This window comes from Rhodnius prolixus, unplaced genomic scaffold, assembly GCF_049639745.1.
Source record: "Rhodnius prolixus isolate KJV_2025 unplaced genomic scaffold, Rpr scaffold_12, whole genome shotgun sequence".
Taxonomy (NCBI): Eukaryota; Metazoa; Arthropoda; class Insecta; order Hemiptera; family Reduviidae; genus Rhodnius; species Rhodnius prolixus.
In genome coordinates, this window is record NW_027411635.1 from 11,128,881 (window position 1) to 11,156,587 (window position 27,707).

The following is a 27,707-nucleotide window of genomic DNA, read 5'->3' on the forward strand; positions in this document are numbered from 1 at the left end:
CGCCCGGCGCTCTTTAAAATTTAAAAGTCAACATTTTTTGAAACACCGTAATGTACATGCTGTTGAAAGAACACTTTGCAGGGAGTAATGGGACTTTTGGTGCATACTGTATAAGAACTTTCGTAAGTCACTGACATGTCATTTAAATTTAGTTTATTGTATACTCTGATTGGTTTTAAAATCTGAAAATCTATATATATAAAAATGAATGTGTGTCTGTTTGTTTGTACTCGATAGATTCAAAAACCATACATCCAATCGCCGTGAAAATTTGGGAAATTATTAGGTATATCCCCGGGAAGGTTTTTGCAAATTTTTTTTAAAATCAGAGTTGGGGTTCTAGGTGCTCCCGAACAAATATCCCAAAAATATCAAAATAACATTTAATTAGTAATATTTGTTAAAAGTGTAACCATGAAAATCATGAAAAACAGTTTTTTGCAATTATTAATACGAGAATAAATTATACCGAAGATGGTAGAAAATCCATTAAACTAAAAGTACTCAACAATACTATTGACGTTGATAATCGTTGGGTAGTACCATATTCTCCATTACTACTAAAAACGTATAACGCACACATAAATGTTGGGTACTGCAATTTAGTGAAAGCTATAAAATATATTTGCAAATATGTGAACAAAGGAAGCGATATGGCAGTGTTTGGAGTGGAAAATACAACTGCATCTAACGATGAAGTCACCCAATATCAACTGGGACGCTACATAAGTAGCAATGAGGCTGTATGGCGTATTTTATCATTTTCCATTCATGAGCGATATCCAACGGTTGTTCATTTAGCAGAAAATGGACATCGTGTGTACTTTACATCAGAAAATGTACGTGCAAGAGCAATGTCACCACCGCCAACAACATTAACTGAATTTTTCACATTATGTAGAAATGATACCTTTGCAAGGACACTACTGTACTCTGAAGTAGGGATAATTTTATTGTTAATTTTCATTTCGATGTATTGTATACATTTGGTCATTAATAAATTATGTTTGAGGTATCAAAACTGCCTTTTTGTTCAAACACAGCAACGTGTGAACGGGTACAGCTAGTATGTTATAAAATGATGTTACAGTTTCAAGAGAAAGGAATCAGATGAAAGTATTAATTTAAAGAATTGATGCAACGGCAGAGAATAGAATTAGGACAAAACTATTTTATAAAAACATTTTGTAAAAATGGCTCTAGCTAGATCCGTTTATGGCTAGATACATAATGGGCATGTACAACTGTGGTTGTAACAGTAGAAATAATAAAATATAGGCCAATAAGAAGGCTCTTGCTAGCGTATTTTGAATGTTTTATTAAGTCCGGCGTGTGGCGTGTAACCGCAGTATAGTTGGCTAAAGGTAAACACGGTCTGTGACATAGTGGCGCGTTGTAAATTTGTATTTTAGCCAACAGAGAAAAACCACATTTCTTTTTCCAACTTTTACAATATGTATTGCGATTCTCTATTCTACAGCTTTCTTAAAAATTTCATATTTTAAATTATTCATAGCTTTGTTTGATCAAGGTATGAACAATTTGTTGGTTACCAGTTGTGGTTTTGTGGTTACAAATTATTGATTATCTATTTGTAGTCCTTACGGTTGGAAAATAATTGGATCATCCAAAATTATCTATCACTTTACTTGCTAAATGGATTTTTAATTATTTTTGATTTATTCTCAAAAACAGCCATGATTTTCTTTAATGTCAGTGTACAAATTATATTAAAAATAAACAAATTTTACTCTAACAATTACTATCAATTTAAAAAGGGTTGAAGAGTTGTTCATTGCTTTTTGATGACTGATTCATTGCTCCAAAAGGAAGAGAGATTAGTACCAATTTCAGTAATAATTTGTTATCCTTCTATTTGCCAAGTTGATTAAACGACAAAAGTTGCAAAAATCAGAAAGTATCTAATATTTAAATTATACTTCAGCTCATAATTTATATATGTTCGACAAAACTTATGGTTCCATTTAGATATGTTCGACAAAACTTATGGTTCCATTTAGATATGTTCGACAAAACTTATGGTTCCATTTAGATATGTTCGACAAAACTTATGGTTCCATTTAGATATGTTCGACAAAACTTATGGTTCCATTTAGATATGTTCGACAAAACTTATGGTTCCATTTAGATATGTTCGACAAAACTTATGGTTCCATTTAGATATGTTCGACAAAACTTATGGTTCCATTTAGATATGTTCGACAAAACTTATGGTTCCATTTAGATATGTTCGACAAAACTTATGGTTCCATTTAGATATGTTCGACAAAACTTATGGTTCCATTTAGATATGTTCGACAAAACTTATGGTTCCATTTAGATATGTTCGACAAAACTTATGGTTCCATTTAGATATGTTCGACAAAACTTATGGTTCCATTTAGATTTGTTCGACAAAACTTATGGTTCCATTTAGATATGTTCGACAAAACTTATGGTTTTATTTAAATTTGTTACTAATTTTTTCTCCATTTTTTCTGAACTGATTTCTCTCATAATTATAGCGGCTTTTTAAAGTACTTAAAACATTCATTTTTGAATAATATTTTTCTGAATCGTTGAAGAAGATTTTAAAAAGATTTAAAAATACAGTAGTACATTTTGAACATTTTATATCATTGCAATTTAGGTGTAACAGCACTATGACACTTTGATGTTACTTTAGGGTGCGTTCTACTAAGCGCTCACAACGATCACGCTCACGACCGCGGTTTTGCCAGTTCCACTTGCTTGCGAGTGTTACAATCGAAAACTCAAATGGAATGGACTATGGGGCGTTTTAACCGTTCACGTAATCATTACAAATGGCGACCTCGAAAATAAGTCGGCAGCTTGAAGTGGTTGTTTTTTAATTTTAACCCCGTTTATATGTAGTTACAATAAACTTTATAATTATTAGTAAAGTCGTTAAAGTTTTAGCGGAGTATTTTCTAAAATTTACGTTTAAATAAAATTAAAATGTCTTTTGTGGCAACAGTAAAATATTTATTAATGCAACGAAATAATGCTTTAGAAAGTTCTTCATCTAGTTCCGATAAACAGTGGAATGCAAGTTTACAAAATCGCATTGGTGAAAAAGCGAAAACTTAGGCCACGTATTATTAAGTATCAAAGTGTAATTGATCGTTATTCAGTGATTTAGTTTGTAAAGGGATAAGTAATTTTTCACTTTATTATATTTTTTTAGACTTTCGAGAAACACATTCAATTATTTACATGAGATAATACTTTCATTTACCTGATATAATTTTTTCAGTCGCCATCTTTTCTTTTAAAAATTGCGCCAAATTTCTGAACGCCCACTTCGACCCAGCTCTTAAGGTGGGTCGTTGTGAGCTTCGCGTGAGCGAAATTAGTGACGTTTTCGCCATAACCACTATGACCGCGGTCGTCATGTGGAACGGCTGAAGGTATATTTTGATCGTTGTGAGCCATAAGCCTGTTAGATCTAGCCAGATTTTATAAGAATGGGGCTAAAATTTACGTAGTTATTGATAATAATAATAAAAATAATTTTCGAAGGCGCCTCACATATACGAGGGTCGTTTGAAAAGTCCGTGCAAAGTCAGACAGATAGCACTACTGGCGCGTATCGAGGTTATGTTTAGTTAGTAGCATCTCTTGGAAGAACACACACCAAGTTTCAGCCAGATCGGTCTATTTCTTTGTGTTTGGCATTCGTTCCTTCGGCCGGAAAGATTATGGCGACTGTCTTTTGGGATTCGCAAGGAATAATCCTCATCGACTATCTGGAAAAGGGTAAAACTATTACAGGTGCATATTATTCATCGTTATTGGACCGTTTGAAAACCGAGCTGCAAGAAAAACGCCCACGATTGGCCCACAAAAAAGTCCTTTTCCATCACGACAACGCACCAGCTCACACCTCAGCAGTTGTGGTCGCAAAATTAATGGAAATAGGGTTCCAACTCGTTTCACATCCCCCCTATTCTCCAGACTTGGCTCCCTCGGACTACTATTTGTTCCCCAATATGAAGAAATGGCTGGCGGGAAAAAGATTTTATTCAAACGAGGAGGTGATTGCAGAAACGAATTGCTATTTTTCTGACTTGGACAAATCCTATTATTCGGAAGGGATCAACAAACTAGAGCAGCGTTGGACGAAGTGTATAAGCCTAAAAGGAGACTATGTTGAAAAATAAAAAAGGTTTACCCCAAAAAATTAAGTAGTTTTTATTTTTGCACGGACTTTTCAAACGACCCTCGTAGGTTGGGCTCACCACCCTCTCGTAAAATGCACAGCGTCGAGATTTCCAAAATGCATATCTATATAACATTTCTAATCGAATGACATCTCATTTTTAAAAATCACTTCACACGTTTAGGCGCTACGTTGTTTACAAAAAAGGAAACATTCAACAAAACAACAGTAAAAACTCCATTTTTGCCATATTTTGTTTTATATAACGTTTTTTTGAAATCTATTTAATCTTTATTATGGCAAAAATTTACTGTTCCAAATAAGGAAATGGTTTTTATTTTAAAGAAAATTAAAGATAAAGAAACATTGACAAAAGGTTTATCTTTTTTCAAACTGTTTTTTACTATCAACAGCTATCGGACAGTTCTAATTTTAAATATTTTTTCTAAAACGCTGTTACTGTGTTATGTACCATTACATCACCTGAATAATATTAATTATTCTATGGTAGCAGGGTTAGAGCCTACATTAAGCCTTCCCTCCCCAGAGAGGATGGTTTTAAGCTCTACTCAAGCATCTGGTAATTAGGCAGGCTTTCCAGGGAAGTCAAATGCCACCCCCGAAGCCCACGTTTGTCTACTTACGCCGAAGAGGTGCTGGTGGTTTGATTAGGTACACTGTTGCGTCTATTCTATATCCTTGTACAGGTTTCATGACAGCCCTAATCCAAGGCTGATCTAGAATTCGATTATATTGTACGAGGGTCGTTTGAAAAGTCCGTGCAAAGTCAGAGAGATAACACTACTGGCGCGTATCGAGGTTATGTTTAGTTAGTAGCATCTCTTGGAAGAACACACACCAAGTTTCAGCCAGATCGGTCTATTTCTTTGTGTTTGGCATTCGTTTGAATCGAGGAAGTCGAGTGATTTTCAAAAAATGGACGAAAAAGAATTTCGTGTGTTGATTAAACACTACTTTATGAAAGGCAAAACGCCTCAGGAGACTAAAGAGAAGCTTGATAAACATTATGGTGACTCTGCACCTTCGATTAGAACAGTTTATAAGTGGTTTCAAAATTTTCGGAGTGGCCATATGGGCACAAGTGACGCTGAACGTTCTGGACGCTGAGGTTACTACTCCAGAAATCATTGATAAAATCCATGATGAGCCATAAGCCTGTTAGATCTAGCCAGATTTTATAAGAATGGGGCTAAAATTTACGTAGTTATTGATAATAATAATAAAAATAATTTTCGAAGGCGCCTCACATATACGAGGGTCGTTTGAAAAGTCCGTGCAAAGTCAGAGAGATAGCACTACTGGCGCGTATCGAGGTTATGTTTAGTTAGTAGCATCTCTTGGAAGAACACACACCAAGTTTCAGCCAGATCGGTCTATTTCTTTGTGTTTGGCATTCGTTCCTTCGGCCGGAAAGATTATGGCGACTGTCTTTTGGGATTCGCAAGGAATAATCCTCATCGACTATCTGGAAAAGGGTAAAACTATTACAGGTGCATATTATTCATCGTTATTGGACCGTTTGAAAACCGAGCTGCAAGAAAAACGCCCTCGATTGGCCCACAAAAAAGTCCTTTTCCATCACGACAACGCACCAGCTCACACCTCAGCAGTTGTGGTCGCAAAATTAATGGAAACAGGGTTCCAACTCGTTTCACATCCCCCCTATTCTCCAGACTTGGCTCCCTCGGACTACTATTTGTTCCCCAATATGAAGAAATGGCTGGCGGGAAAAAGATTTTATTCAAACGAGGAGGTGATTGCAGAAACGAATGGCTATTTTTCAGACTTGGACAAATCCTATTATTCGGAAGGGATCAACAAACTAGAGCAGCGTTGGACGAAGTGTATAAGCCTAAAAGGAGACTATGTTGAAAAATAAAAAAGGTTTACCCCAAAAAATTAAGTAGTTTTTATTTTTGCACGGACTTTTCAAACGACCCTCGTACGTACGCTAAACCATGTAAAATGTAAATATCAAACTATATTTCTGCCGATCTTTGTATAATCGAGTGAGCGTTTCAGATGTTGTCTAAGCAATCAGTTAGACATTGTCTTATATGCATCAGTTTTACGTAACTAATTTGCTATAAATTGTTCAATAAAAATTACATTGTTTTTCCTATCTTTGGTGTTTACCATTCACCAATTCACTTACATTATAATTCTCCGGTATTATTTATCATCAAAATTCTTATCAGATCATCATATCGAAGAGAAAAATGATTTTACAAGAACAATTGGTCAATTAAAGTATTTACTTTTTCTTAGGGAATATTTAGAGACATTTAGTTGGATTTTAGAGGAAGCTGAGGATTTAATGCTCTCTTAAACAAGATTATTTTATTTTATGACATGATAATTTGTAATGTCAAATACTAAGTTTCAAAAAATTTTAATTACGTCAATTGCGGTAAGAGATGTTATGAGAGGTTACGCAGAAATTGTTAAGCAGTATCTTAAAATGGTAAACGTCTTTAAATGGTAAATGGCTGCTTGCGATTAAAACTTAATTTTTACAGGGAATCTTGGCCAGAATTCCGGCTTTTTCCACTGTTTATTGAAGTTGTATTATGAAACAAGAACGGCACAGTCTGTAACATCCAGCCCTGCCTTTGTAAATGGCTATAAGAGATTAAAAATCAGTTTTTTCAGTGAACCTAGGCTAGAATTCCGATTTTTCCACTGTTTTTTGAACTTACATTATGAAATAAGGACGAACCAGTCTGTAACATCCAGCCCTGCCTTTGTAAATGGCTATAAGAGATTAAAAATCAGTTTTTACAGTGAACCTAGGCTAGAATTCCGATTTTTCCACTGTTTTTTGAACTTACATTATGAAATAAGGACGAACCAGTCTGTAACATCCAGCCCTGCCTTTGTAAATGGCTATATGAGATTCAAAATCAGTTTTTACAGTGAACCTAGGCTAGAATTCCGATTTTTCCACTGTTTTTTGTACTTACATTATGAAATAAGGACGACCCAGTCTGTAACATCCAGCCCTGCCCTTGTAAATGGCTATATGAGATTCAAAATCAGTCACTCAAGAACAGAGGAAAATATGAAGTTGGCCAATACGTCATTGAACTCCACTTTAGATGTATTACACACAGTAGGCCTATGGACAATACTTACTGGTTCACCCTGTATAGGCAGTGGACAGGCATTGTTATTAGTTCTACAATCAAGGAAAGAACAGATTAAAAATTGTAACCTTAAGTGGCAATACAACACATTCAGTTCTTTATTATGGCGAGAAGGGGGCTCTGCTTCGGCGTAGAACAACTGGTCTCTTCCCATCTAATTTATGTATGAGTAATTAAATTTACCAAATATATTGGTCATAATTGGAGTAAGCGCAAATTGTGGTAAAGCAGCAGATTTGTATTAAGTTAAACACTGCGCTAGAAGGGAGAACCAGGATTTGGTGGAAGGATGCTAGTGTGGAGGTGATGTTGACAGGACAGTGTGTTCTGTGAACGGACGGATGAAGCGCAGGTTTCCCTAGCAACAAGAACCCCCAAACAGCATCCTCTATAGCCGTGCATCGTACCATCCCTCACACGAACAATGAAACCGCCAGCACCTAGTGTTCACTAATGCATCGCTTCTCTCTGCAGTAAGCTCTACAGTGTTGGTTACATACTGTTTCTAACTCTACATATAAATTATAGTTAACCATTTCAAACTGCTATCGTTGCTAAATCTGCATTTACATATAAAGCGTCGAATAAAAACTGGTGTGAACTCTAGCTGCTCAAGAATCTAATTCTTACACGAAATAGTATAGGAACTTACACGAAATAGCCTCTCTCGTTTATAGGAAAATAAGTGAACTGCAAGATTAATTTTTGTTAATTCAGTATTACACTATTCTGACAGATTTTCTAGTTTAATAGCTTCTTAATGTTATCTAGCTTCCACATTATCAAGCTGTAATAAAAATTGGTGAAAACTATGCAGATGCAGATCTGCAAGAAGCCCACCTTTTGTTTAATTCTAGACGGTTAGGTTTTTTTTTTAATTGAACAACTCTTAATTCGAGATCGTTAGTTTTTATACATACAGGGTGTATGCGGAGGAGTGGTAGAAACTTCAGGAGGTGATTCAGCAGTACAAATGCAACAAAAAATTGACATTTGAGTAAATTAGTAGTAGAAAAGTCGGTAACGCAAAATCCTAGTTTTCTGCATTTACGCCCCTCTGTTCGAGATAGGGTTTTATTAAAAACCTAATAAGTCCATATGGTCTTGAAGCTCAATAAATGCGCAACTATTTCTGAAATTATGTGACTCCTTGATTCATTAATCATTGAAAAAATGCAGTTGAAAATTTTAACAAAAATCATCGAGTACGAATTTTTGTAGACATTAAAGTAAAACTTTTATTGTTATAAGACACGTTTTGAAGCTCGTTTTTGAGCAAATTTATAGGAATTTAATGCTCTTTCGTTTGGAATAAGCAGATTTGTTGTAGGATAAAGGATAGAAAAAGTTAAGGCCGTTTTTATGATGAACAACGCGAATATCGACGGAGAAGTTAAAAATGCAAATATCTTGGTCACTATTGAGAATCGGGCCAAAGTGAAGAGAATATTTTTTGTTGCATTTGAGCTGCTGAATCACCTCCCGAAGTTTCAACCACACCTCCGCATACACCCTGTATATGCTGAAATAAAGAAACAAAATTCAAATGAAAGCAATTATTTTGAAAGATTTTGTATACTAATCAACTGTTTCTCTAACCACTGTAGTAGAAATGCTGCATTTAGAAGAAAGGAGTACAAGCATAGTTTGATTTATTAACACTTTGTGAGACAGAAATTGCTAAAACGAATTAAGATGGTGCAGCGTTTTGCTAAAGGTTAAATTTTCCAATAGAAACACCAATAGAACATGCAACTTCAGATCCAGAAGTCACAAATGTTAATAAAAGTTGGTTTTTGACAATGGAATGCGTGCCAGTATTGCTTGTAGGTTACCATCACCAGTGGAGGAATGCTATTCGTAGGCCCCCTACGTCTGCTAATATAATATCGACAAATAGGAAATATTTGTCCCGCTTCTCACCTCATAACCAAACTAAACATTACTTCGTATCACCCTCATATAATGGGGGAACAATAATTAATTTTTCTAACAATTTGCAGGAGGCATGCCTTCGCACTTAACCACTTAAGAAATATGATGTGGAAACCCATGTTATCACTTGAGAGATATTTATCATTGACCGATTTCACAAATTTAATCTCAGACAACCATTTACTAGACCAGTGCTCGATGTTATACACTGGGTCGTCCTTGATTCACAATGTATGTTTACAAAACCCTGGAAAAAGGTGGAATCCCGACCTAGATTGACTGGAAAAGAGTAATTTCAATCTCAGACAACCATTTACTAGACCAGTGCTCGATGTTACACACTGGGTCGTCCTTGTTTCACAATGTGTGCTCAAAAAACACAGGAAAAAGGTGGAATCCCGACCTGGATTGACTGGCAAAGAGTAATTTCAATCTCAGGCAACCATTTACTAGACCAGTGCTGGATGTTACACACTAGGTCGTCCTCGTTTCACAATGTATGCTTACAAAACCCTGGAAAAGGTGGAATCCCGACCTAGATTGACTGGAAAAGAGTAATTTCCATCTCAGGCAACCATTTACTAGACCAGTGCTCGATTTTACACACTGGGTCGCCCTTGATTCACAATGTGTGCTCAAAAAACATAGGAAAAAGGTGAAATCCCGACCTAGATTGACTGGAAAAGAGTAATTTCAATCTCAGGCAACCATTTACTAGACCAGTGCTCGAGGTTACACACTGGGTCGTCCTTGTTTCACAATGTATGCTCAAAAAACACAGGAAAAAGGTGGAATCCCGACCTGGATTGACTGGCAAAGAGTAATTTCAATCTCAGGCAACCATTTACTAGACCAGTGCTCGATTTTACACACTGGGTCGCCCTTGATTCACAATGTGTGCTCAAAAAACATAGGAAAAAGGTGAAATCCCGACCTAGATTGACTGGAAAAGAGTAATTTCAATCTCAGGCAATCATTTACTAGACCAGTGCTCGATTTTACACACTGGGTCGCCCTTGATTCACAATGTGTGCTCAAAAAACATAGGAAAAAGGTGGAATCCCGACCTGGATTGACTGGAAAAGAGTATTTGTAATCTCAGACAATCATTCACTAGACCAGTGCTCGATGTTACACACTGGGTCGTCCTTGATTCACAATGTATGCTTAGAAAACCCTGGAAAAAGGTGGAATCCCGACCTAGATTGACTGGAAAAGAGTAATTTCAATCTCAGACAACCATTTACTAGACCAGTGCTCGATGTCACACACTGGGTCGTCCTTGATTCACAATGTATGCTTACAAATCCCTGGAAAAAGGTGGAATCCTTACCTAGATTGACAGGAAAAGAGTAATTTCAATCTCAGACAACCATTTACTAGATCAGTGCTCGATGTTACACACTAGGTCGTCCTCGTTTCACAATGTATGCTTACAAAACCCTGGAAAAAGGTTGAATCCCGACCTAGATTGACTGGAAAAGAGTAATTTCAATCTCAGACAACCATTTACTAGACCAGTGCTCGATGTTACACACTGGGTCGTCCTTATTTCACAATGTATGCTTAAATAACAAGATTAGCATTACTTAAGTTAAATACTTTACTAAAGTTAAACAAAACTCGAACTGTTACAAACCATGATCAACTGCGTTGGAAATATGATGCCGTCTCTTGCAACAGAGCTGAAAAGTGATGGAAATTGTTTAGCCTGATTGAAGCGGATTATATAAATAATTACGGGCTAAATACTTAGATAAATGGGGTAACTCTAGTCAGAGAGTTTAAAAAGTGGATGTTCCGAGAAGAAATGTGAAGAAAGATATACCATCAATAAAGTGGGTGAATGAAATCGGTAAGCAGAGGCCTGAGATATGAAGTTGCTTTGATGGAATGAAGATCATACGATCTTCAGGAAAAGTTTGAATTGACGGGAACAAGCGGAAAAACCGTGTAAGGAAGAAAGAACTGTCAAGTCGTATGAGTATCCCTCACCAGATTTAGGAAATCTGCACAATTGCATAACTTTCTCTGACGAAGGATATGAGAAAATAATAAATGCTACCTGGAAACCGTTTCGTGCTTTCAAACTTATGAACAATTTATGAGTCTGCCAAATTTAGAGCGATAAAATAGGGCGGTGCATGGTTGAAACAAATCCAACGTAGTAATCATTATTTACTACATTGTATTAAAAATAAAACAAAATATAGTAAGGTTGGCATTCATTTAGTCAGATTAGGATATCTAAGAAGGTAAGGTTAGCGGTAAAGGAGCGATTTATGTCTGCGTGGCGCGCGCAGCAGATACTGTGCCAGGATCAGCTTAGGACCTACTTAATGTGGACAGATCGTTCTTCTGGCAGCAGTTGTGACAATATTCCCTCGTCCCATCGCTTTATCAGGCTTACCCCTTGGAACAGCATTTCTCGTACCAGCCGGCAACTTATGCCACATCACTTGGGGGAACTCAAGAGGCATGTCCTTTCCAAATTTCTTTAGATAGGGGCCTTCTTGCAACTGGGGGCACACGCTTTAAAAGGCTTTGCACTGGGTCAACATTTTTTTGGCAGTCATTTTAAAATTATTCAGTACTTTACGATAATAGTATGAAATATGGGACCCATGTCATTTGTCGCAAACTGATACTAGTTATTTATTTTTCAGTTTTCACTCACCAAATCTTGGTTTTGTACACATGAGTGTAGTGAGTAGGCATCTAGAAATAAGAGTAAAAATATTTTCCTCAAGTGTGCAATATTTAATTTTTTCTGACATTGTTTTAATAAGTAAAAAACAAAACCATCTTAGTCATAAACGCTACTCGCTTATGGTTAGATAGGTTATTGAATTTAAAAACCTTAAATTTAGCTTTAGAAGTTTAAAGATTAAATTAAAATTGCAATGTTATATTAAAATTATTAATTTAATTTAAAATTGTTTCAATAAATAGCAGTGTCAGTTAATCTTTCTCTTGATAATAATGGTATATCGTAAACGCAACTCACCTTGAACAAGTTGTAATACTTAGATCAAGCAATAAATTGATTGATTGATCATTTAAATAATTCTATGATGTGGGATGATTACCATTAAGTGTCATTTTTGTATAAATTTACTTTGTACAGTATTCATTGTTCATTGTTTTTTGTGGACTAGTCCATCTTAAGAGCTTATGCTGCTAATAATTCTAATCTTTTTGATAATAATTACTCAATTTTGATATATTGAGTACCTAAACAGTCAGGACAGAAGACACACCAACCTTTGAAGTTAACAATTTAAAAAAATGTAATTGTTAACAAGCAACTACCCTGAAGAGGATCTGAGTCCCTAGGTCGAAAGCTATAATGACTCCAATTGACAATATTTAAAAAAAAAAAAATTAAATTTACTAGTTTGTAGAATCTGAAGTCTGTCTTTACTCCATGGCTTGACAACTCATTACTCCATGATTGACAACTCATTACTCCATGGATTGTCAACTCATTACTCCATGGCTTGTCAACTCATTACTCCATGGATTGTCAACTCATTACCCCATGGCTTGACAACTCATTACTCCATAGATTGTCAACTCATTACTCCATGGCTTGACAACTCATTACTCCATGGCTTGTCAACTCATTACTCCATGGCTTGTCAACTCATTACTCTGTGGATTGTCAACTCATTACTCCATAGCTTGTCAACTCATTACTCCATGGCTTGACAACTCATTACTCCATGGCTTGTCAACTCATTACTCCATGGATTGTCAACTCATTACCCCATGGCTTGACAACTCATTACTCCATAGATTGTCAACTCATTACTCCATGGCTTGACAACTCATTACTCCATGGCTTGTCAACTCATTACTCCATGGCTTGTCAACTCATTACTCTGTGGATTGTCAACTCATTACTCCATAGCTTGTCAACTCATTACTCCATGGCTTGACAACTTATTACTCCATGGATTGTTCACCTCGAAAAATTACTCCCAGGATTTTCTACAAACATATACTTACTATATGTTCATTACATACACATAAACTTAGAAGTGGTACTGTGAGGTAGATACCCTGTAACGTTTCACAAACTTTATAATGTTAGTAAGAATGAAATATAAATATAATTAAAAAACGACAAAATTGAACATTACAACTTAGAGGATGGGACAAAGTCAAGTGATGTTTATAAAAAATATTATTTCTAGTAATAAGTGCATCGCGGTCTAATTAAGGGTTGCAGATAGTACTTTACCGTATAGAAGGGAATATGTAAACTAAGATATATTACTGGATGATTGCATTGCGTGTTAGATAGCAGGTGCATGCAATCGGTGGGTGGTAATGAAAAATCAGTGACACGCCAGATGGAAGTACTACTGTCATCTGGCTTCAGTGACAATGGACAACGGAGAATCAGTGATTGTCTCTTCTAGGACTAGCTGTTTGGTATTTCTAAGAAGATAGCTAGCTGGTCGGGATACTGAGTTCTCACGCAGTCTGACCAAAATTTCCTACAACCAACCAGATGACAACTTTCGATTAAAAAGTGCCAGATGACACTTCTCCATTTATATCAACACATCATTAAATAGTATCATTGCTTATTCTATTCACACCATGTGACCTCTAAACCTTTCTGGAAGGAATGGGAATTTAAGTGAACGGAATTCTATATACATATTTTTTGTTTTGGTATTAACAAAGTGAAATTCATGAGTCCGATTTTTCCCATCCTCACGCCAGCAACCCTAACCAGGGTTTACTCATATCTCGTACACTGTACATTACATGTGTTATAAATAATTATTCGGATGGAATTATAAGATGAAATGACGATAACAATTTGCAATCCTGTACTGGTCTGAAAATATTAAGAACCAACAATAGCATTGCAGTGACATTATACAATAGTAAAAGCAATAACATTTAAACAATAAATATTTAATATAAAATAAGTAAGTATACAATAAAATTGAGTGAAGAGTAGCTAAAATAATTTGAGTTGAATTTTGAAATGAAAATCGAGACCTTAGCTTTTCTTCTCCTGGCAGCTTGTTACAGCGGTCCGGTGATGAAAAGTGCTGTCTGTAACGAGAGAACACTGTCCGCAAAACCAGCAGTTTAACTGAAAAAAAAGTTATAATATTTTACTAACTCTTCAAAAACAATTTCTGGAATAATCGGTTTTAGCTCTTTTTGATGATATAAATGACAAAGAATATTCTAACTTTTATACTTAAGACCCAAAGTAGGTCGCCTCTAATTTTGAAAATCCATCTAATTAAAACTGTCCGGTAGGACAGTTGTATAAGGGTTGATCGTCAAAAAGTGCACGAAAAAGCGTAACGTTGAAAAACACCCAACTTTAACAATTTTTTTCTCTTTTTCCACTAAAGATAAAATTCCCAAATTTTCTTTATAATATAGGGCAAACCCTCCTTTATAGCTGTAATTTTTTTGCAACAACCCAGATCTAATAGGTTTCGAGAAAAAAGTTGCCGAAAATGAGCAAAAACGGCTTTTTCAAAAAATGTTCTTGTTCTTGTTCTTCTTCTTGTTGTTCTTGTTACCTTTTTTGTAAACAACGTACAGCCTAAACGCGCGAACCGATTTTCATGAATGAGGTGTCATTCGATTCGGAATTTTATGTAGATGTGCCTTTTGGGGGTCTCGACCCTGTACATCGAATGAGAGAGGAGTTAGCCCCCTTTATGTAAGGCCCCCTCCAAAATTATTATTACTAATTACTCTGTAAATCTTGGCCCGATTTTGATAAAATTTGGTAGGATGATAGGGTTAGGGCTCCCCTACGTAACATTAAAGCGGCGATCAGCTCTTACACTTGTTAAGGGGAAGTATAGGAATCGTTTCAAATTATCGACACGTGAACCGATTTTCATGAATGAAGTGTCATTCGAATCGAAATTTTGTACAGATTTGCACTTTAAAAGTCTCGACGCCGTGCCTCATAAGGAGGGGAGTTTGCCCCACCCAAATAAGGCCCTTTCTAAAACTATTATTACTAATATTTCTATAACGCTTAGTCCGATTTTGATAAAATTCAGCTCGAATAAGTGGTTAAAGCTCCTCTACATTGCTGATGCTCTTGCACCTACTAAGAGGAAGTACTGCAATCGTTTAAATTATCAATGAGTGAACCGATTTAAATCAATGAATTGTCGTTCGATTAAAAAATCTTTGCCTCTTTGCCTAGATGTACTGCAATCGCAGTTTATTTTTCTTACTCCTCTTAAAAGGAAGTAATGAAATCGCAGTTTAATTTTGCTATTTACGCACAAATACCTTCCTATGTTATTCAAAACGCTTTTTCAAAAAAAGTTGTTACTGAGGATGGTTTGGGGGACCTTAACGATAATCATTCTTTAAAAAGATCTCTCTAGTGGTAGTTACTGTTCCGACTTACCATCTTATCAGGTTATAATGATAGAATTGCTTATTCCAAATTTAAAAAAATCTGTAAAGCAGATATGTAACTTTGTAAAATAGACAAAAAGGAAAATCTATCCAAAAGGTACAAAAATATCTTTAACAAAAACTTACAGTTTAAAATGTTAAGTATAAGGGTTGATTAAACGCCAAAAGGTACACAAATCAGCAAGCACCCAACATTTCATTAATTCTTCATTAATATTTAAGTAATTTTACTGCATTAATATTCATTAATATTTTTTAGAATTTATTAGATGTCACAGACCCTTATGCTGGCCACTTCATTTATAATATTTTTTTGTTATAATTATGATAAATCACACATATGTACATGCATGTTAAAGTAGAAAAAGACAAAGTTAGAGTCGGCTACTGTCTTGAATTCGTCTTACCGAAATATTCGTGAGCACAAATAACACACAGTTAATAACAAGTAGATTATTCAACAACAATTATTGATTTCTCAATTGTAATTTAATTTAGTCCCCCTAATTTTACTTATAGTAAAATGCTGGAATAATTAGCTGTCCTAAAAATATATATATCTTATTTACTTTATATTACATATTACATTTTTTTTATACAAAAAAAGTTTTGAATTTTTTAGCCTCATAATTTTTTTTTATTTTTTATAACGTTTTTCTTTTTAACCTGTATTTAATAGTTTGATTATTATAAATAACTAGATATTACAGTCAATCTACAGTGCTACTTGAACAAATATTTTGTAGACGAAAATGGCCAGCATAAGGGTCTGTGACATCTAATAAATTCTAAAAAATATTAATGCAGTAAAATTACTTAAATATTAATGAAGAATTAATGAAATGTTGGGTGCTTGCTGATTTGTGTACCTTTTGGCGTTTAATCAACCCTTATACTTAACATTTTAAACTGTAAGTTTTTGTTAAAGTATTAGATAGGGACTCTGTTCATTGTTTACATTAGACCCATTAAATCATACTGAAGATTACTGTTTCAGGGTTATACAATATAAATTCTTATTTTCAGTTGTATATTTTTATCAAATTCATTTTTTAAGGCTTCTATAAGAATAACAAAACTACTTCTCCGTAACTCTTTATTGTTACAATATTCTACATTTAAGTTTGCATTTATATTAAAATTCTGAAAACAGTTATAAAACCTACCATGCTCTAGCATGCGACAAACGATCCACTAAGGAATGAAAATGTATTCCCTTTGCAGAAATAAATAAAACAGTGATTAATTTCTTTAAACCAATGTATTGTTTAGTTTTTAACTGAAGGGCCATGATTTTATAGTATACCTGTTGTCTCGTAATTGTGATATTTGCAATGTGTAAAATATTAAAGTGAAAGCGCTGTATTCATAACAGATGTTTTATTTTAAACTTCGTATAGAAATAAATTTTTGCACAAAGGCGCCATTTTTTTTACGCTCACGGCGGTGCTGACAACGTCACTTTAAGGAGCCAGTAAGTTCCCTTTAGGCTCCGGATCTCAACCCACTTGAAAACAAACAGAAATAATGAACGAGAAATTCAATAAAGTAAAACTATACTGTGAAAAGTAAGGGTTTCTATGAAAGCACGGCCCCCCCATGCTAAAAAAGGCTAATACTCCATTTTTATTTGTGACAGAAGGAACCAAGCATGGTGACGTACATTGTAGAGGAATGCCGACACTGGTATATGTGTGTAGCAGCCTAGCTAAAGCAGTGTATAGGGATGCTATCAAAAGATTGTGAACAAGAAATCAAGATAGCAACTCACACACAAAAATAAACGTATTTTGTAATTAGTTTCTGTGTATCGTTTGTAGACACAAGACGCCCCGACAGTCTCGTCCATTTGTTAAAAGAGCAGAATGTTTTGCCGCCCATATCCGCTTGGCTCAAATCTAATGAGATCCAAACAATCCCAAATATTTTCCTGGCCAAATAACACATTGCTTCAAAATGCTATTTACCCATACTCGCTTGGCCACACTAATACACTCTCATTAAAATGTATAAATGTTTAATCACTTAATTGCATTTTTTTCTTAATTTATTTTGGCCACTCTAAATATTGAGACGCACCAAAATTGGTACTAATTTAAAATGTGAGTAAGGTAGTTTACTGAGATAGTTCACTGATATACGAGGGTCGTTTGAAAAGTCCGTGCAAAAATAAAAACTACTTAATTTTTTGGGGTAAACCTTTTTTATTTTTCAACATAGTCTCCTTTTAGGCTTATACACTTCGTCCAACGCTGCTCTAGTTTGTTGATCCCTTCCGAATAATAGGATTTGTCCAAGTCTGAAAAATAGCCATTCGTTTCTGCAATCACCTCCTCGTTTGAATAAAATCTTTTTCCCGCCAGCCATTTCTTCATATTGGGGAACAAATAGTAGTCCGAGGGAGCCAAGTCTGGAGAATAGGGGGGGATGTAAAACGAGTTGGAACCCTATTTCCATTAATTTTGCGACCACAACTGCTGAGGTGTGAGCTGGTGCGTTGTCGTGATGGAAAAGGACTTTTTTGTGGGTCAATCGTGGGCGTTTTTCTTGCAGCTCGGATTTCAAACGGTCCAATAACGATGAATAATATGCACCTGTAATAGTTTTACCCTTTTCCAGATAGTCGATGAGGATTATTCCTTGCGAATCCCAAAAGACAGTCGCCATAATCTTTCCGGCCGAAGGAACGGTCTTCGCCTTTTTTGGCGCAGATTCCCCCTTGGTAACCCATTGTTTAGATTGTTCTTTGGTCTCAGGAGTGTAGTGATGTATCCATGTTTCATCCGCAGTGACGAAACGACGCTTAAAGTCCTGCGGATTCTTCTGGAACAGCTGCAAACCGTCCTTGCAACACTTCACACGATTTCGTTTTTGGTCAAGCGTGAGCAATCGCGGCACCCATCTTGCGGATAGCTTTATCATGTCCAAATGTTGATGCAAAGTTCATTCGATATGCCCATAGCACTAGCAATCTCACGCACCTTCACTCTTCTGTCATCCATCACCATATCATGGATTTTATCAATGATTTCTGGAATAGTAACCTCAACAGGGCGTCCAGAACGTTCAGCGTCACTTGTGCTCATATGGCCACTCCGAAAATTTTGAAACCACTTATAAACTGTTCTAATCGAAGGTGCAGAGTCACCATAATGTTTATCTAGCTTCTCTTTAGTCTCCTGAGGCGTTTTGCCTTTCATAAAGTAGTGTTTAATCAACACACGAAATTCTTTTTCGTCCATTTTTTGAAAATCACTCGACTTCCTCGATTCAAACGAATGCCAAACACAAAGAAATAGACCGATCTGGCTGAAACTTGGTGTGTGTTCTTCCAAGAGATGCTACTAACTAAACATAACCTCGATACGCGCCAGTAGTGCTATCTCTCTGACTTTGCACGGACTTTTCAAACGACCCTCGTAGTTTACTAAGAAGTTTACTGAGATAGTTTATTGAGATAGTTTACTGAGATAGTTTACTGAGATAGTTTACTAAGAAGTTTACTGAGATAGTTAACAGAGAAGTTTACTGAGATAGTTTACTGGGATAGTTCACTGAGATAGTTTACTGAGATTGTTTTCTGAGATAGTTTTCAAAGATATACTATTAGAAGTAGGAAAAATCTGGTATGTACACTATCACAACTTTCTCTAGATACTAATCTTAATGTTCTTACTAATGTACGTATTGTAGAATAAAACTGAATGTCGAATTACAGACTCACCGAAATTGTCGCCTCACATTTAGTCATTAAAAAAGTTAGCTGGTATGCAGTTTTACAGAAATTAATGTTTTTGGGGTGCAAGAGGCTTTAAGCTTGAGCAGTCTTAGTGAATGGAGTAGCATTTTCAGCCTAATTCGTAAGACAGTTGGGTTTCAATTTGAAAATAAATTTAGGGCAGGTGTTGCGAAGATAATATCCACTTTATAAAAGAATTTAGAGTTCAATTTATGGAAGCATCATTGTCTCACAAGTTATGTACCTATTGAGCTTCAGAGGTGGATTATTTGAGCACAAGCAGGAGCTTCGCCTTTTTGCAATATGGACAGGGATTACCGTGATTTATGTAGTTATCATTTTATCTCTTTATCTATCCAAAGATAGTCTGGTGTAAGAGCAAAGTGGCTCAAGAATGAGGAATGAACAGGGAAAAAGACGGTGATGTATTTAAATGGTAAAAGACAGGTTTTCCCTGTATACCAAACTTACGATTCTTCCCGATGGAAACACAACAGCGGGGTGAGTGTAATGTCCAGGATTGGATGGGAGGTTGAAACTAAAATATGAGTGATCTCTGTGAAAAGCATGCTTCCTGGCAGAAGTAAGGGGGGAGTAGAAGAGAAATGGCGCGCACTCATATGGTGCTTGCTTTAGTGTTACTATAATTTTGTATAATTATTTCGCATTACATTGTGCTTACTTACTCACCAAAGCTGAGGAACTATTAATGTGCTTGGTGACACACAGCTCGCTAGGGTAATTGTTTCTTTTCCTTCCGTAGGAAGTCCAGTGCTGGTTCACGCTGTTGTCAGCCACGTTCTCTCTCCTGCAAAAATGAAAACACTAGCATAAAAAAAAATATAATAATAAAATAAATAAAATAAGAATCAGGCACCAATAGAAAGAAGAGATTTATGATGTGAGAAGGGTGCTGGACGAGCGACGCGTGCCACACCCCCACAACGTCATTGTGCCGAGCACGGCGGGCTACAAATTGTTTCCTGGCTTCCCACTCTATGGTAGCGCATTCACATAAGTGCATTCATCGCAATAGCACACCCACATCACTTTATTTCATGACGTCAAAAGTTCTGCATAATCGCATAGTTGTAGCTCAATATGAATTTCATTTTAAATGTCTACTAAATTGCATAGATGGACCAATCAATATAAATTTTCTGCAATTATCTTCTTCTTTGTTTTAAAAGGGCTCAACCTCAGTGATACAAGCTTAGCCATTGGTCGCCCAGTTTTATGTGAAAACAAAGTTCAAGTAGTTAATACGAGGGTCGTTTGAAAAGTCCGTGCAAAGTCAGAGAGATAGCACCACTGGCGCGTATCGAGGTTATGTTTAGTTAGTAGCATCTCTTGGAAGAACACACACCAAGTTTCAGCCAGATCGGTCTATTTCTTTGTGTTTGGCATTCGTTTGAATCGAGGAAGTCGAGTGATTTTCAAAAAATGGACGAAAAAGAATTTCGTGTGTTGATTAAACACTACTTTATGAAAGGCAAAACGCCTCAGGAGGCTAAAGAGAAGCTTGATAAACATTATGGTGACTTTGCACCTTCGATTAGAACAGTTTATATGTGGTTTCAAAATTTTCAGAGTGGCCATATGGGCACAAGTGACGCTGAACGTTCTGGACGCTGAGGTTACTACTCCAGAAATCATTGATAAAATCCATGATATGGTGATGGATGACAGAAGAGTGAAGGTGCGTGAGATTGCTAGTGCTGTGGGCATCTCGAATGAACGGGTACATAATATTTTGCATCAACATTTGGACATGACAAAGCTATCCGCAAGATGGGTGCCGCGATTGCTCACGCTTGACCAAAAACGAAATCGTGTGAAGTGTTGCAAGGACGGTTTGCAGCTGTTCCAGAAGAATCCGCAGGACTTTAAGCGTCGTTTCGTCACTGTGGATGAAACATGGATACATCACTACACTCCTGAGACCAAAGAACAATCTAAACAATGGGTTACCAAGGGGGAATCTGCGCCAAAAAAGGCGAAGACCGTTCCTTCGGCCGGAAAGTTTATGGCGACTGTCTTTTGGGATTCGCAAGGAATAATCCTCATCGACTATCTGGAAAAGGGTAAAACTATTACAGGTGCATATTATTCATCGTTATTGGACCGTTTGAAAACCGAGCTGCTAGAAAAACGCCCACGATTGGCCCACAAAAAAGTCCTTTTCCATCACGACAACGCACCAGCTCACACCTCAGCAGTTGTGGTCGCAAAATTAATGGAAACAGGGTTCCAACTCGTTTCACATCCCCCCCTATTCTCCAGACTTGGCTCCCTCGGACTACTATTTGTTCCCCAATATGAAGAAATGGCTGGCGGGAAAAAGATTTTATTCAAACGAGGAGGTGATTGCAGAAACGAATGGCTATTTTTCTGACTTGGACAAATCCTATTATTCGGAAGGGATCAACAAACTAGAGCAGCGTTGGACGAAGTGTATAAGCCTAAAAGGAGACTATGTTGAAAAATAAAAAAGGTTTACCCCAAAAAATTAAGTAGTTTTTATTTTTGCACGGACTTTTCAAACGACCCTCGTAAGTATAACTTTAGCGCTTTCTCCAGGTTTTCTCCTCTCTAATTAGTCCATATATTCGCCGAAGAATCTTTCATTTAAAGCTTGAATAACAGTTTTTAATCGGCTTTCGTAATATTACCCAGTAGGGTGTTTCAAAAAATAATGACTTTTAAATTTTAAAGAGCGCCGGGCGGAAAATCAAAGTTCATTTAAAAACAAAAAGCTTTCGTCCGTATTAGAGCGAAATCGATTAATATTTAGAGGTCGCTACCATTGATCAAAAAATTTTTGTTTTGCTTTTTTTTAATAAAAAATCTTAATTAAATGTTTTGTATCTTTTCAAATTATCAGCAAAACATGTAATTGTACAAAGTTTATTTAAATATAATTTGCTATAAAGACAATGCAGTTGGAATCATTTCAATGGCTATTTAACTTTCAAAGTTATGAATAATTAAAGAAGCAATCAATTAATTTCAAATTATAACAATAAATGCAAAATATTCCCTAATTTAGACGCTTCAGTAACCAAAATTATTTGTTTTTTAAATTCTGTACGAAACTCATAAAAAATGAAAAGATTTTAACGTTAATTAATCGAAATCTTTCAAAAATGTGTATTTTTCTTAATATTTTAATTTTTTTTAAATACAGCTTCTTTAATTATTCATAACTTTGAATGTAAATTGGCCATTAAAATGATTCCAACTGCATTGTCTTTATAGCAAATTATATTTAAATAAACTTTGTACAATTAAATGTTTTGCTGATAATTTTAAAAGATACAAAACATTTAATAAAGATTTTTTTTATAAAAAATAAAAGCAAAACAAAAATTTTTGATCAATGGTAGCGACCTCTAAATATTAATCGATTTTGCTCTAATACGGACAAAAGCTCTTTGTTTTTAAATGTACTTTGATTTTCCGCCCGGCGCTTTTTAAATTTAAAAGTCAACATTTTTTGAAAAACCCTATTACCCAGGCTTTTGATTCGTCCGAAAGAGGGTCTTGTAGAGGGTTACTTTCGTATTCCAAGTTAGAAGTTTGCTTGTGTCGGCCGATCTTGAGAAAACATTTGTTCGCCTGGGCCACTCTCCAACTACCAATTAGGTGTCTTGGGACGGAGGCGACTAGCAAACATACTTTACTGTAAATTTCTTTTATTAACCATTTAATAAAAAATCCAAGGCCTAAGACCGGGAATCGAACCTATTAACCACAATATATATATTGAAATGTTTGTTTTAATTTCAATAAAGGATTGTCTAATAGATGTCTCTGGGCGCTGTAGCCAGTTTTCAAAAGGAAATGCTTGTCCCGAGCCATAAAGTTAAGAATATACCAGACTACCCTGCGTCCAATCGTTACCTACGGTTCGGAAGCATGGGTATTAACCAAAGCGGACGAACAAAGGTTGTGCAGGTGGGAAAGAAAAGTGTTAAGAAGGATTTTCGGACCTGTAAGGACGCAGGATGGCTATAGAATCAGGACGAATCGAGAAGTCGTTGAACTGTTCGGTGAGCCTGATATAGGTAGCCACTATAAAGTCTGGTAGACTACGATGGCTGGGACATTTGCACCGAATGGAGGAGACGAGAGGACTCCCAGGAAAGCTCTATACGGACACCCTGGTGGAAAAAGGCCGAGGGGTAGGCCTCGACTAGGATGGTTGACCGACGTGCAGGGAGATTTGGAAGCCCTTGGTCATCAGGGATGGAGGACGTCGGCAAGAAATAGAGAGAGCTGTAGTGGCTGAGGCTCGGGTCCTTCATGGATCGTTATAGCCCTTGAGTGAGTGAGTGTAAAGGTTTGTCTAAATATTATTTATAAAGTTACCTTTTACTACTCTCATTAGAACAGTCTCATTTAAAATGTAAGTTTTGAACTCAGAAACAGGATAAGACTCATATGGCACGCTATAATTAAATTAAAGTAATGATTGCGATTGTGATTTTTAAGGTGTGGTAAAGTTACAAATTTTAGGGAGCGCTAGAAAATAATTGATTCTCAAAGTGGGCGATACAGGAAATAAGTTTGAAAACCTCTGATCTAGAGGAAATCTTACGACTAATATTTCAGGTGCCGACTTGATAACAAAAATTTTGACCCGATAGCAATAGTTGGCCTTTTTATCTATTAAGAAAAGTAAGAATGAGAACTATATGAAGAGTTTGTTGACTGTGTGGATATGTTCAGGTTTTAAAAGAAGTTTTGTTTGTAGGTAACATATCCTTCGCTTTGTATACAGACGTGTATATTTTCTTTTTTAGTTAGCGTTTTGGTGCAGCAGTTACTTGGCGCTGGAGAAGGGCCTTGCTTCTAAGGCCCGTCACATACCGCCATACGCAGGCTGAATAATGCAAGCGCCGGGTGTTTGATTGGACCAATTCATATTCCGTTCCTCTTCTTTTACCTTATCTTGATTTCTTTGTCTTATCTTGATTAACTTTACTTGAAAACAGGAATTTATAGTGGATTCGAATGTGAGCCAGACTCGGCTACATCCTTTATTTAACTCTGCTTGTCCGTCCGCATATATGTACTAGCTTTCTTTTCATTTTCTGCACTTCGTGGTTTGCTTCTTAAATCTGATTACCCTCTACTTAATATTATTACTTACGAGCCGTAACCAAATTGGTACAGTGGCAGCATAATAAATCTGTTCTAATAAATCAATGTAAAGAAATTCCTCGTTTGTGCCTAAGCCACCTCTTGTAAACACAACAGTGGCGGCTCGTGCTTAGATTGACAAAACACTCTTACAGAAAAGCTAAATGCAAAATTTTAAATGATATGAAAATGTAGTTTTCAAAAATTTTGAAGCGGCTTCGAAGAAACTGGGCTTCAAAAAAAATCAGTCGAAGACTAAGTTTGTGGTATGTTCTCGAAGAAATCTGGGCTAGTGATGAAGCGCTATATGCGCACTTTACAGTTTCATCTTTCAAATATCTGGGGTAGGGTTTTAACCGGTAAGAATGAATTGAGTATAAAAAAAAAGGCAGGTTAATTAATAGATGTTTCTGGGTACTGCAGAAGATCTAAAGTTTTCGAGAACTATCTAGGGAAGCCAAGCTGATCATCTACAAAAGCATATTGAGGCTAGTGAAACGTGGGTGTTAACCAAGAAGAATGAGAGGCTGTTAAATGCTTTAGAAGAGGAAGATTCTAAGGAAAATCTTTGGCCCAGTGAAAGAACAGGAATTAGGAAGAACAGTGAAATAAGAGGAGCTGTACCAGGAGTAAGATTTAGAAGGTTGGATTAAAAAACGGGCATTTAGTGAGGATGGAAGATGCCAGATTTCCTAGGAAAGTAATGAATGGGCACCCAGGGGTTGGCGAGAAAAAGAGGAAGACCGAGGATTAGGTGGCTGGATGATGTAGAGGAAGGCATTAGAAGTCTGGGAGTAAGGACATGGAGGAGGATTGCTTTGGTGAGAGAGGTGTGGGAAATGGGATAGAAGAGACCACGGTCCTTCGTGGACCGTACATCCAGAGGAGAGAGACATTAGTAAGATGCCTGAGTAGTTTGTGTGTATGGGAAGGCTTGCGGAATATTTCAGATTTGGATTTTAAAGAAGAGTTTCACACCCTAACATCCTTTTGCTGCGGTACAAATTCCTGGGTATCGCTCTTCAGCTTTAAGATGCCATCCAAGTTCCTATTTGTGGTAAAGTGAGACATTTCTAATCCTCCTGCAAGTTTTCTAGCGCTTGATCGAGAAACGTCTTCTCTTAAAACAGTTGAGACCGTGGATTAACCAACCTTGCTTTACTTTCAACGCACTAATCTCCTGAAGTTGTTAAACAAATACTGGGCTTCATTGGTCCTTTCTACTTCTACAAACTTCTCTTGCTGTAGCTATTTCTGTAAAGTGGTACACAAAAAAGAAAGTTTAAAGTTGGTACCCGTGTATACATAGGCCTGAGGCCCTTATCATTTTGGGTACACATTATATGGTCTGATGAATCTAGATTTGAGTTAATTGGATCCGAAGAGAAGGAAAAGAGTGTTAACTTTATCAGCTCAAGCTCCTCATGTTATGTATTTTCTTCTCTAATTAGCATTAGTTAGTAGATTTGTTTTTTTATGTTTCTCTGTAAGGGAACCTTCTCCTATTTTTGTTGGTTCAATTATAATAACCTTAATTCTGAAGTTTTCTATTTATTCCATATGATATTTTTTGTGTAACCACATTTTAAGTATAGGTGACATCAATTAAAAATTCATTATTACTGGATTAGTGTAGCTGTCTAGTTAGAGTAACGGCCTATGGGGTCGTACAACGCAGGTTCGCTAACTGAGGAGCTGTTCCTAGGTAACTATTTTTTTTTATTTTAATTTTATTTATTTATTTTTCCCTCATTATAAAAGTATTATTTTAATTCAAGTTACTCTTATTCCTATTAAAATATTATTATTCATTATATTTCCCCTTCCTTGTCTTAACTTTTCTCCTTACCCACCCCGTCACCACTGAGCCTGCCTTCTCCAGAGGTATTTGTTGCCCCTCGAGAGCTGAGGGTGGCGTAACACCGTACAAACAAAGAATCATTTTGGGAAGTAGTACAACCAAAATGGTATAATCATCCAATAAATAACATTAGAAAACTTAGTTAACAGCATCCCAAAAAGACTACCAACAGCAATAAAAAGCAGAGGAGGTCTTACAAACTATTAAAATTAACAAACTGTTCTAATACAAAGATAATAATCAAACAATATATAATTAAACTTACTTTTATCCACCTAATTTTCTTATTTGTTTAATTGTTTTAAAACGTATTAACTTCCAATATCTTTGTAATCTGTTCTTATGTTATTTATTACTTTGTAAGATACAGATATTTAAAAAAAACTCATTTATGGTTCAAAATACTGTTCCACTGGCGCTACGGTAGCCGAGCGGTTAGAGGCGTAGTCTACAAAGCTAATTTGTATTGTGGTACTGGGTTCGATTCCCCAGTCTTAGGCCTTGCATTTTATTGAATAGTTAATAGAGAAATTTACAGTAAAGTATGTTTGCTAGTCGCCTCCGTCCACGACACCTAATTAGGTAGTTATACGTAAAGCCCGCCTGAAAAAATAAGGAATTACTTTACTTTTACTGTTCCGTTTTCTCAGAGTGATAATATTTTTTTGTATAATTTACCTTTTAAACTTTCGTTTGTCCGCCATTGTACTGTAAATTTGTAAAAACGCTAAGGGTAGTTATTCATTTGAGTTATTTACAATAACCAAGAATTCACTACAACAAAGTGTGGCAAGCCCTCGTTGCGTTTTTTTATCTTTAAGGGACCCCCAAAACCGATCTGCTACGTAATTGCATACGAATAATAAAGTTCTCATAACGTCCAGGCTTTAATCTATGATTTAATCATGAAACATAATATTTAATTAATAAACTAAGTATTTGAAAAGTTGACCTAGTTAGATGGCTTACAGAGTATTATCTATGTGGGTGGGACATAGGATGTGGTAGGGATGACACGGCGCCAGATCTCTATTTGACGAGCTAGGTTCACGAAACGTTATACTTGGGAGGTCTAGCCGAGCTAGTTAGCGAGCCTGATCGGTAATGCTGCACCTAGTGATTAGGGAACCTGTACGGCTGCACGTTTGCTTACAGCATCCTACATAGTCAGGCTCTTTGCTGGCCCACACCATCCTTAGACAGAGTTATCTGCGAGCTAACTCTCAATTTACCAATAATTCTAATGAC

At 36.2% G+C, this 27,707-nt stretch overlaps 1 long non-coding RNA gene across 1 annotated transcript in view; it reads right to left on the minus strand.

The window, feature by feature from the left end:
* Positions 1-27,707, minus strand: part of LOC141461735 (uncharacterized) — a 205,862-nt gene that overhangs the window by 24,250 nt on the left and 153,905 nt on the right. Inside the window, exons 2-3 of the long non-coding RNA XR_012463020.1 lie at positions 20,144-20,261; positions 14,308-14,404 (exon numbers count right to left, since the gene is read on the minus strand). This is a non-coding gene — a long non-coding RNA (uncharacterized lncRNA). The remainder of the gene's footprint in view (positions 1-14,307; positions 14,405-20,143; positions 20,262-27,707) is intronic.